The 9,964-nt window shown below is 45.0% G+C and overlaps 1 pseudogene; it reads right to left on the minus strand.

Moving 5' to 3' along the window:
* Nucleotides 1-7,810: 7,810 nt before the first annotated feature.
* On the minus strand, nt 7,811-8,934 carry LOC115861006 (tumor susceptibility gene 101 protein pseudogene; annotated as a pseudogene).
* Nucleotides 8,935-9,964: the final 1,030 nt, after the last annotated feature.

A 9,964-nucleotide genomic window follows, 5' to 3' on the forward strand; every position in this document is an offset into this window, starting at 1 on the left:
GGTGTCATTTATTGAGATGAGAATGGCTGGAGGCAGCAGGGGTGGGGGAATGAAGTCCAAAACTGGTGGATGCTTACACTTGTGATGCGTCTTAGACTTCTGTGTGGAGACTGAGCAGAGGTGTCGAGTCTGAGAAACTTCAAGTGAATGGCGTGCACCTGGAGTTGGCCTTGAAACTGCTGGTGTTCAAAGCCACTGGACTGCAGGAGGGTGGACACAGAGAGCAGGAGGTCTGAGGATAGCCCCAGGGCACTCGATTTCAGAGGTCAGTAGGTTAGGAAGAAAGTGAGACATGAATAATGATGGTGCAGAGGGTGAGCACGGTGGTTTGGGCGGCACTGGGGCTAACGTGGTCATGGTCATCTTGGCGTCATGTCAAGGGAGCCATGATGGTGGTGCTGTGGGTGATAGGGCTGCTCTAGGCAATGGTCACAGTGCTTCTAGACTCTTCTGTTCCTGGTGTGGGATTGACACTCGAATTGATTCGTCATCTGGTAGCTGCTTTATTATTTATTTTATTATGTCCCCTAGCATGTGAAAAGCCCCTCAAATTGAGTTACACACAAGTCTTTCTGCCAGCTCTCTAATCATCAATTATTCCACACTTGAATGAATTTTAAAATACATGCAATAAGGTGCAGTGGCTCGCTACCAGACACTGGGAGACAAGAATTACATTTTTGAGTCTGTTAATGTCGACTCTTAGGGTGGAACATTAGCTTTAATCTTGTCTCCAGATGCCAGATACCTTTCCTTCTACCCCACAGCACACTGCTAATTCTCAAAATTACATCTGTTAAAGCTGAGATGGTATCTATCACAGTTGCTTAGAATGATGAGGAGTTATCCTAATGAAAATAAATATCCTGCCAAGTGTGGTTTGCTCTCTTTGCCGTTTTTTTTTTTTTTTTTGTGGTACGCAGGCCTCTCACTGCTGTGGCCTCTCCCGTTGCGGAGCACAGGCTCCAGATGCGCAGGCTCAGCGGCCATGGCTCACGGGCCCAGCCGCTCCGCGGCATGTGGGATCCTCCCAGACCAGGGCACGAACCAGCGTCCCCTGCATCGGCAGGCGGACTCTCAACCACTGCGTCACCAGGGAAGCCCGGTTTACTCTCTTTGAATGCAGTGCTTGTTTTTTCCCAATTTCACATCCACAGTAGGTACTGGCTGGTTCAGCAGTCCAACATGGCAGGGGAGAAAACAATGTCCACCTTCTGCTTGGCTCTGTTCATCTGGAAGCTCTTTCCAGCAACACCTGTAGTAGCCTCAGTAACTCAAAGTCTGGCGTTGAAGTATACTTCTAAGAAGGATTCCAGAAGCCTAGTTCAGTGCCCAGGGTTTGTTTGCGGTGTTGGGGGAGCTGGCTGTCCTGCCTCCACTCCCCCATACTGAGCCCCACCTGCTGACCACAGGGGAACTTGCACTGTCCTGTCCCGTTAGTCCTTCCGGCCTTGGTCTCTGCTCTTCTTGCAGCCAGAGGTTTGCTATTTCACTCACCTCGCTCCTGGTGAAATTTCTGCAGAGCCTGGTGCCCCCGGGAGGGTCATGCCTCATCCGTCCCTGGACCCCACCGTGCGGGGAGCTGTTTGTTGGTGGGACCACTGCCTCTCCACACTGAGCCATGCGGGGACTGGTTTTGTGTCTTATTTACCTCCCTGCTTCCAGCATAAGGCTTGGTGTGAGGTCCACGTTCTTGAACTCATAAATGAATGAGGAATGAATGAAAAAGAAATATTCTGAGTTGAGATGGCACTGCCTATCCTGTCCAGGGAAGCCCTAACCCTGTGAAAGCCTCTGAGTCCGTGATTCCTGCTCTGTCATGCTCCTGACCCTGGTCTCCATATGTATCAAACAGGGAGGACAGCCCAGCCTTCCCCATGCCTTCAGGATGCGTGGTGATGCATGCACGTCACCTGGTTCCTGGTAACCTGCTCCAATCTCAGAAGGACCAGCAGAGGAAGGCAGAGCCTTGACCGGATTTACGTGGGGTTGAGAGTATCAGGATTACGTGCAGCCTCAAAGCTCCAGGGAGGATTGCTGGAGCTCTCACAGCAGTCCTCGGAGATGTGCTCCTGAGACAACAGAGGGCTCTATTTTGGTGGCAGGAACCTCAAGGTATCTTTTGAGTTGCTGGAGAACAGAAGTCACAGAGCCTCCTGGACGTGCTCATCTGAAGGCTATTTTCAGCAGGAGGAGAACAGAGCGTTGCTTGTAGCTGCTTTTAAGCCATGCCAGACAGTTTCCTGGACCTCTGACTTCCCTCAAGGACTATCATCTAGATGTATCTTTCCTTTTACTCCCAAGAGCCTTCCTTGGGGGTCAAGGAGGAGTCTGTGTTGTGGGTGAGACGTGGGTGGGTCGGAGGGCTTCCTGACGGCACAGCCAGTACTGGACAGAGGAATTGCAGGAGGGCTCCACCTTGCTGGCCAGCTCGGCGTACTCATTTGACCGGTGGAGACTTGGATGCCCCGAATAAGGAAGAGCCAGGTAACGGAAGGATCTCTCCCTTCCTCAGGAGTCTGGACATCTGCTCCTGCACAATGTGCTGCGTGGCCATGGACTAGCCCCTTCCCCCCTGCCTGTTCAGAGTCCCTTGAGGGATTAGTATAGAAGGCAAGGACTCTCCTCTTTGGCACTGATCTCTGCAGACACAGGAAAGAGCCCCCGCCTCACAGCATCGCTTCTCCTTGAATCTGTGGTTGAATGATGTCAATGGGGAGAGTGGTTCTCACTGGGTCTTCGGTAGCTGAGACGCAGAAGCCAAGATGGAAACTGGAACATGTCCTCGGATGGGGCGATGACAAAAAAATCTGCTTTCTTTTTATCAAAGGTAGCATATCCATTGGTGTGTGGGCTTTTTATTTCTGAGGATGAATATCTCTCAGTTTATTTCAATAAGGGCACACTGAGTACAGACTGTGGGTCAGGCACAGGGACACAGGATGAGCAAGATGTAGCCTGTCCTGGAAAAGAGCTCTGGGCTCAGGTTTGGTCTGAGGGCTCCAAAGGGCCACCCCCTCCTGTAGCCCCAAAGCCAGGCCTCTGGCTGCTGTTGAGTGGGTATGTGACCTTACCCTGGTCAGTCAGATGTTTGAAAATGGAGTCAAAGCTGTGAAAGGAGCATCCTTGGCGGGCATGCATGGAACGGAAGGATGTGACTGCAGCCACTGTCAGGGAGGTAGGTGGTGGTGCCAGGGGCTCAGTGCCATTTGTACTGTCCACAGATCAGCATGTACAGGGGGCTTCCTGAGGGCTGTTCCGTCCGTGGTCCATGCTTCCGCTCTCCCTTTGCTCCTGTTCATATTCCAATCTGCTAAATAGCTTTTCGATGAATTCCTTTTACTATTGAATCAGTCGGAGTCCGTTTCTGCTGTTCATAATTAGAACCTCAACTCGCTTAGAACTGTCACTCATACAACTTCGTCTCAATTAAGCTCTCTTAAAGCTTTGATAAGAGCCACAGTTGTTCTGGGGGAAACTGGAAAAGTCTGCACACAATTCAGATGCAGGAACTGAGCAGGGGGCTGCGTCCCTCGTTGAGGGAGCATTCAGCTGGTTTCCATGGGTGGCAGTTAGACCCAGAAGAGTGGTCATCTTATAGGATGTTAGATGTGAAGCGGGAAGAGGAAGCCTTGGGGAATCCTGAAGGGTGGGCTCCTGAGCAGATGTGGGACACGTGTCTGGAGAACTCTCGAAGTCGTTGGGAACAATTTTGAAGAGAGCAAATATCTCCCAGTTAGGCCAGGGAAAGCTCATGCCATCATAATTTGATGATTAAAACGAGGCTTCATTTTGTGGTTATAGTACAGGCTCATGGGACCTTGCTTATACGGGTCAGACATTAAAATACAAAAGTTTATGCTTTTGGATAACAAAGGAGTTTTCTTATTGTTTATACTTATGATATTTCCCCAGACTTCTGTTTTCATTGGGGATATTTTTTGTAATATTTCCTAATCTGAATCCTTGTCTGGGGCAAGACTTCTGGAAGGTCTGAATGAACAGCTTGGCAAATCCTGTCTCCCACAAGGCCTACACAATACTGGACAAAATTGTCAAAAATAATCCCTTAAGGTTTCTGTCAAATTGGCCAAAGTCATACAGCAAGTTGAGAAGCATTAATTCAAGAAAGTCTACTGAAACTCGGTTTAAAAAATAGTGGGAGGGCTTCCCTGGTGGCACAGTGGTTGAGAGTCCGCCTGCCGATGCAGGGGACACGGGTTCGTGTCCTGGTCCGGGAAGATCCCACATGCCACGGAGCGGCTGGGCCCGTGAGCCATGGCCGCTGAGCCTGCGCGTCCGGAGCCTGTGCTCCACAAAGGGAGAGGCCACAACAGTGAGAGGCCCGCGTACCGCAAAAAAAAAAAAAAAATCTCTGATTTAAAACTGATTTAAAAGACAATTTAAAAAACCGATTTAAAAGACAATTACACAAAACAATAATTATAAAGTTGTTCTGTTGGCCTTATATGAATATGTAAATTTATGACAATAATAGCACAAAAGAGAAGACAAGGAATGGAAATAAACTGGAACAAGGAAATGAAACCAAAGCGTCATACGGACCCACAGGAAGAAATTAAGAGTAGTAGGAAGTTAATTTAAGAGGTTCTAAAATGCAATTTCTCCTTCTTCCTTAAAAACTTAAAAAATATAAGATTATTATAGTAACAATAATAATAATTATAATAACACTGTATTGTTAAGTTTATATCATATATAGACATGCTATAGATGACAATAATAGCATAAAATGGGGGAAGGGAATAAAGCAATGATGGAGAAAAGTTTCTATATTTTACTGGAATTAAGGTGCTATTAATATGAACTAAATTGTCGTAAATCAGGATACATGTTGAAATCCATGCAGCAATCATTAAGAAAAGAACTCAAACATTGTAGTAAAAAATTCACTAAAAGAATTAAAAGGCACTGTAGGAAAACATATTTAATACGAAAGAAAGTAATAAAGGAGAAAGAATAAAAAAGACATGAGGTATATACAAAACAAATAGCAAATGGAATATGTAGATCCAATCATACCAATAATAACATTAAATGTGGATAGACACACCATGCAAAAGACAGAAACTGTCATAGTAGACAAGTTAATAAGAACCGATTATACGCTGTCTATAAGAGACATGTACTGACATTCAAGGACACAAACAGGTTAAAAATAAAAGTATGGAAAAAAGATATATCATGCAAAGAACAACGAGACAGTTGGAGTGGATGTAGAATTATCAGGCAAAATAGGTCTTGAGACAAAGGGTCATTTTATAATCACATAAGGGAAAATTCATCAGGAAGGCAGAATAGTTATAAATATATATGCACTTAACAACAAAACCCCAAAATATAATAAGTAAAACCCCACAGAATTCAAGAGAAAACAATACACAATTCAGCAATAAGATTTGGAGACTTCAGTACCCCTCTCTCAGTAATGGATAGAGCAACTAAACAGAAAATCAAGGATGCAGAAGATTCGTACAACACTCTTGACAAACTTGACCCAACCGACCTCTATAGAACACTTCCCCTAACCACAGGAGAACACACTTTCCTCTCAAGCACACATGGACTCTTCTTGAGGAAAGGCCATGTCTAGGCCATAAAACAATTGGGAAGCAGTTGCAGGACCAGCTGCTGCTTCATGCCAGTGAGGTAAATCAACAGACCACCGCCGACAAAGTGAGTGTGGAGGTCCCAAAACGTACAAAGATTCTGCAATTTTCCTTCTATACTACTCCTTGGGGTTTCTGAGCTCAGGGAAGACCTAGACCTTCCTTTAAAGGACCTCCAACTACTTAAATCAGATCCACCCATAATAATCTTCCTTTTGATTAAATGTCAATTGACTCTAATTACTTCCACAAGATCCCTTCACAGCAGCAATTACAATGTATTTGATTGAATAACGGAGAGAAGGTGCACGTATGCTACAAAATGGCATTTTCCTCCCTACGTCCTCCAGTCACAAGGGACTATCCCTTGCAGTATGCTGTAGCCAGAAAGGTACTGGAAAGGGCATTCTAGGGAATGTAGTATAGGACGTAAGGCATTCAATTAATAACTAAAAATCTACCCACAAAGAAAAGCCTAGACCCAGATGGCTTCATTGTCGAATTCTACCAAACATTTAGACTGTAAATACTGCGAATTTTTACAAACTCCTCCAGGAAATAGGAGAGGAGGGAATACTTCCCAACTCATTCTATGAGGCCAGTTATTACTCTGATACCAAAGCCAGACAGAGACATCACAAGAAAAGAAAACTCAGACCAACATCCCTTGGGAATATAGTTACAAAAATCCTCAAAAAATATTGGCAAACCAAATCAAGAAATGTATGAAAAGGATTATACACATGATCAAATGGAATTCATTCCAGGAATTCAAGGTTGATTTAACAGCTGAAAATCAATTAGTACAGAATACTAACAAGACAAAAACCATGATATAGACAGAAAAAGCATTTGACAAAATCCAACACCCATTTATGATACAAACTTTGGACTACCTAGGAATAGGAAAAAACTTCTTCAGCTAGATACAGGGCATTCATAAAAAACGAATAGCTAGTGTCATCTTTAAAGGTGAAAGACTATATATTTTCTTCCTAAGGTCAGAAAAAGGCAAGGACATCCAATCACACTACTTTTATTCAACATTGGAAGTTCTAGCTTGTGCATTAAGGCAAAAAAAGGAATAAAAGGCATTAAAATTGCAAAGGAAGAAGTAAAACCGTCTTTATTCACAGATGATATGATCTCAGATATGATCTCAGATCTCAGATGATATGATCTCAGATCTCAGATCTCAGATGATATGATCTCAGATCTCAGAAATCCTAAGTAATCCATACACACACACAAACCGACATGAACTAAAAAACAACTTCAGCAAGATTGCAGGATATAAATCAATATACAACATTCAATTGTATTTCTGCATACTAGCAATAAACAATCTTAAATGAAATTAAGAAAACAATTCCATTTATAATAAATACTTAGGAATAAAATTTAAAAAGAAAGTATAAAACATGCACCAAAAATTATAAACACTGTTGAGAGAAATTAAGATCAAAATACATGGGGAGATGCTTAAGTTCATGAATTAGAATTGTTAAGCTATTGTTAAGATATTATAAGCAATATTGTTAAGATGACAGTTCTTCCCAAACTGACCTATAGTTTCCACACAAATCCTATGACATCCTAGCAGTTTTTCTTGCAGAAGCGAACAAGCAAATGCTCAGAATAGCCAGTCCTGAAAAAGAGAAACAAAATTGGAGGACCTATATATAGGTTTATATAGGAATATAAAAAGAACTCTTACAACTTAGTAAAAATAAAATAAATAGCGCAGCAAACGGGCAAAAATTTGAATAGCTGCTGAAAAGATGCTCAACATCATTAAGGAAATGAAAATATCAACCACGAGATCCAATTACATAACCACTAGTACGGCTAAAAAAAACAACAACAGATAATAACAAGTGTTATAATAACAAGTGACAAGGATGTGGAGAAAGTGAATGCCTCTTACTTTTTTTTTTAATGCAACAAATTTTATTTAGCATAGTCAGTCCCAACATTCAGCACAAAAAGAGTTTACAGAGGATAGAAAGTGCATTAATAAAAGCCAGTCTTTACCAAAAGAAAACAGAAAATATATTATTGATTCAAAATATTTTACACTTGAATGATAAACTGCAATAACTTATTCTGGGCACCTACTGATGTAAGAGAAAGGAAGAGAAGACAAGGATGCTTTAGAAGAGCTCAATCTCCAGCTGGTATCACAGGAGGCAGCAGAGGTCACTAAGACTGGCAGTGTATCTTGCTTCCTGCATTAATGCCCTCAGCTGGAACTGTTTGCAGGACAGAAGACATACATGCTTCAGGAAGACGTCCAGGTCTATTACTCCCCGCCTCAAGGCTTCTCCCAGGTGAAAGACAGTGTCTTCAATAGCATTTTCCTCTGCATACAGATTTAGGATCTGTTTGTATAGTGGGGCTGTGGGAATGATAACTTCATCAATATCATTGTTTTCAGATCGATTTTCCATTTTCTCCAGAGTAGAACTGAGTTCTACAACCTTCTTTCTCAAAAGTTCTATGTTTTTTATCAACCCCAGCTACTTCTTGATCTAAACAGGTAACCATCTCTTCCAGTTTCTGGGGACCTTTTTTCAGGTCTTCTTCTGTTCGTTTCGAGGCATTGAGCTCTGCCTGGGCACGATCCATTTCCTCCTTCATCCGCCATCTCAGTTTGTCACTGACTGCTGAGATGAGAGAGGCTCGGACAGTGTGTCCTCGCTGATTGTGCCATCCCTCCTGGGACCAACAATGGTCACAGGAGGCTGGGAAGGGTACTGGGAACCTGTGGTGGCAGGATGCTGACCGCCAGGTGGGTAAGGACGGCCTGGGTCACCACTGGGATTGGAAGGGTATCTGGATGGGTATGCGGAAATTCCACCTGGTGTGCCTGGCTCGTAGGAAGTATTTGGTGGCCCTGTTGCCTGGTATGGTGGATAGGATGCTGAGATAGTAGGATGAGAAAAGACTGGAGGTTCTTCTCCAAACACTACAATCGTGACTTGAATAAGCCCCGAGTCTGACTGTGTTTCCATTCGTGTAGATAAGGAAGATATATCTTCCCGTTAGCGTCCACATGCTTTCCTGTTTTAATAGTCATTGAACTAGTAGGCTTCACCAAACAGATAGGGGGATTATACGGGCATGTGTCCAGCAGCCAGTGGCATATTGGCTTATTTATATGTGTACCTCTATAGGGCACAGGAATTGTTCCCGTCAGCTTCATTAGCTCCCTGGAACTGCCATCATTAAAAACATACGAATCGGGCTTCCTTGGTGGTGCAGTGGTTGAGGGTTCGTGCCCCGGTCCGGGAGGATCCCACATGCCGCGGAGCGGCTGGGCCCGTGAGCCATGGCCGCTGAGCCTGCGCGTCCGGAGCCTGTGCTCGGCAACGGGAGCGGCCGCAACAGTGAAAGGCCCGCCTACCGCAAAAAAAAAAAAAAAAAAAAAAAAAAGAATCTTTGTGTCACCGATGTACTGCACAGTGAGCCTTCTTAAATGGCTGTTTGCCTGCAAAGGCTGTCTTCATGTCTCCTAGTTCCCACAGCACGACATCTCAGGAAGATCTCATGGCCTGAAGAATCTCTGTAAGTGATTAGGACTCACTCTCTGATGTGAAAATCCCATGGAGTCCACACCGAAACGTCAACCTGATATCCAGTCCGGAGTCCCCTCCCTCCACCCTGCCCTGAGATGTCCCCCGGCACCTGCTCTGGGGAAGGGGGCATGGTTTCCTCTGGCTGGCTTCCTGCAGGGCTCTAGGGTGCCTTTTCTTCCTGGCGTGTTGGGAGCATGGAAAAAGGAGGCAGGCAACTCTCTGTGACTGGTGGACTTGTCCAAGCCACTGGAGGAGGCTTCAACACGACTCCTCACCGGAACCGGGTGCCAATGAGGGAGCGGAGACAGGAGAAGTTTGCGTGTTGCTATGAGCACCAGGGTCAGACTGAGGCCCCTGGGGGCTTCCCCAAAGTGGCTATAGATGAGTCGGTCAGGGCATTCACTTTTTATTGGGGTTATTTCTTCAGACCGATATTATTTCAGGGAGGACAAATGCTTTTTGGCTAACTAGTCTGGAGCCCTGAACGTCTAACTGTGCCTAAGGCTCCTGGCACCATCATCTGCTGTGGGAGGCTTGCAGCCCACGTGGATACGCATGGAGCCCGGGGGCCAGCCGGAGTCACCAGGGCTGGCAGGAGAGACGGGTGCTCTGGGGTCCTGTGGAAAACCCACCCTCTCACCTCCCACAGTCAGATGGAGGTGAAGGTTGGTGTGTTTGTCTCCTTGTGGGTGTGACGGGAGGACAGAGCCCGTTGGGGACACTGGCTGTCCTGACTGGTGGGAGGGGTGCTGGGAT

This window comes from Globicephala melas, chromosome 9 (assembly GCF_963455315.2).
Source record: "Globicephala melas chromosome 9, mGloMel1.2, whole genome shotgun sequence".
NCBI lineage: Eukaryota > Metazoa > Chordata > Mammalia > Artiodactyla > Delphinidae > Globicephala > Globicephala melas.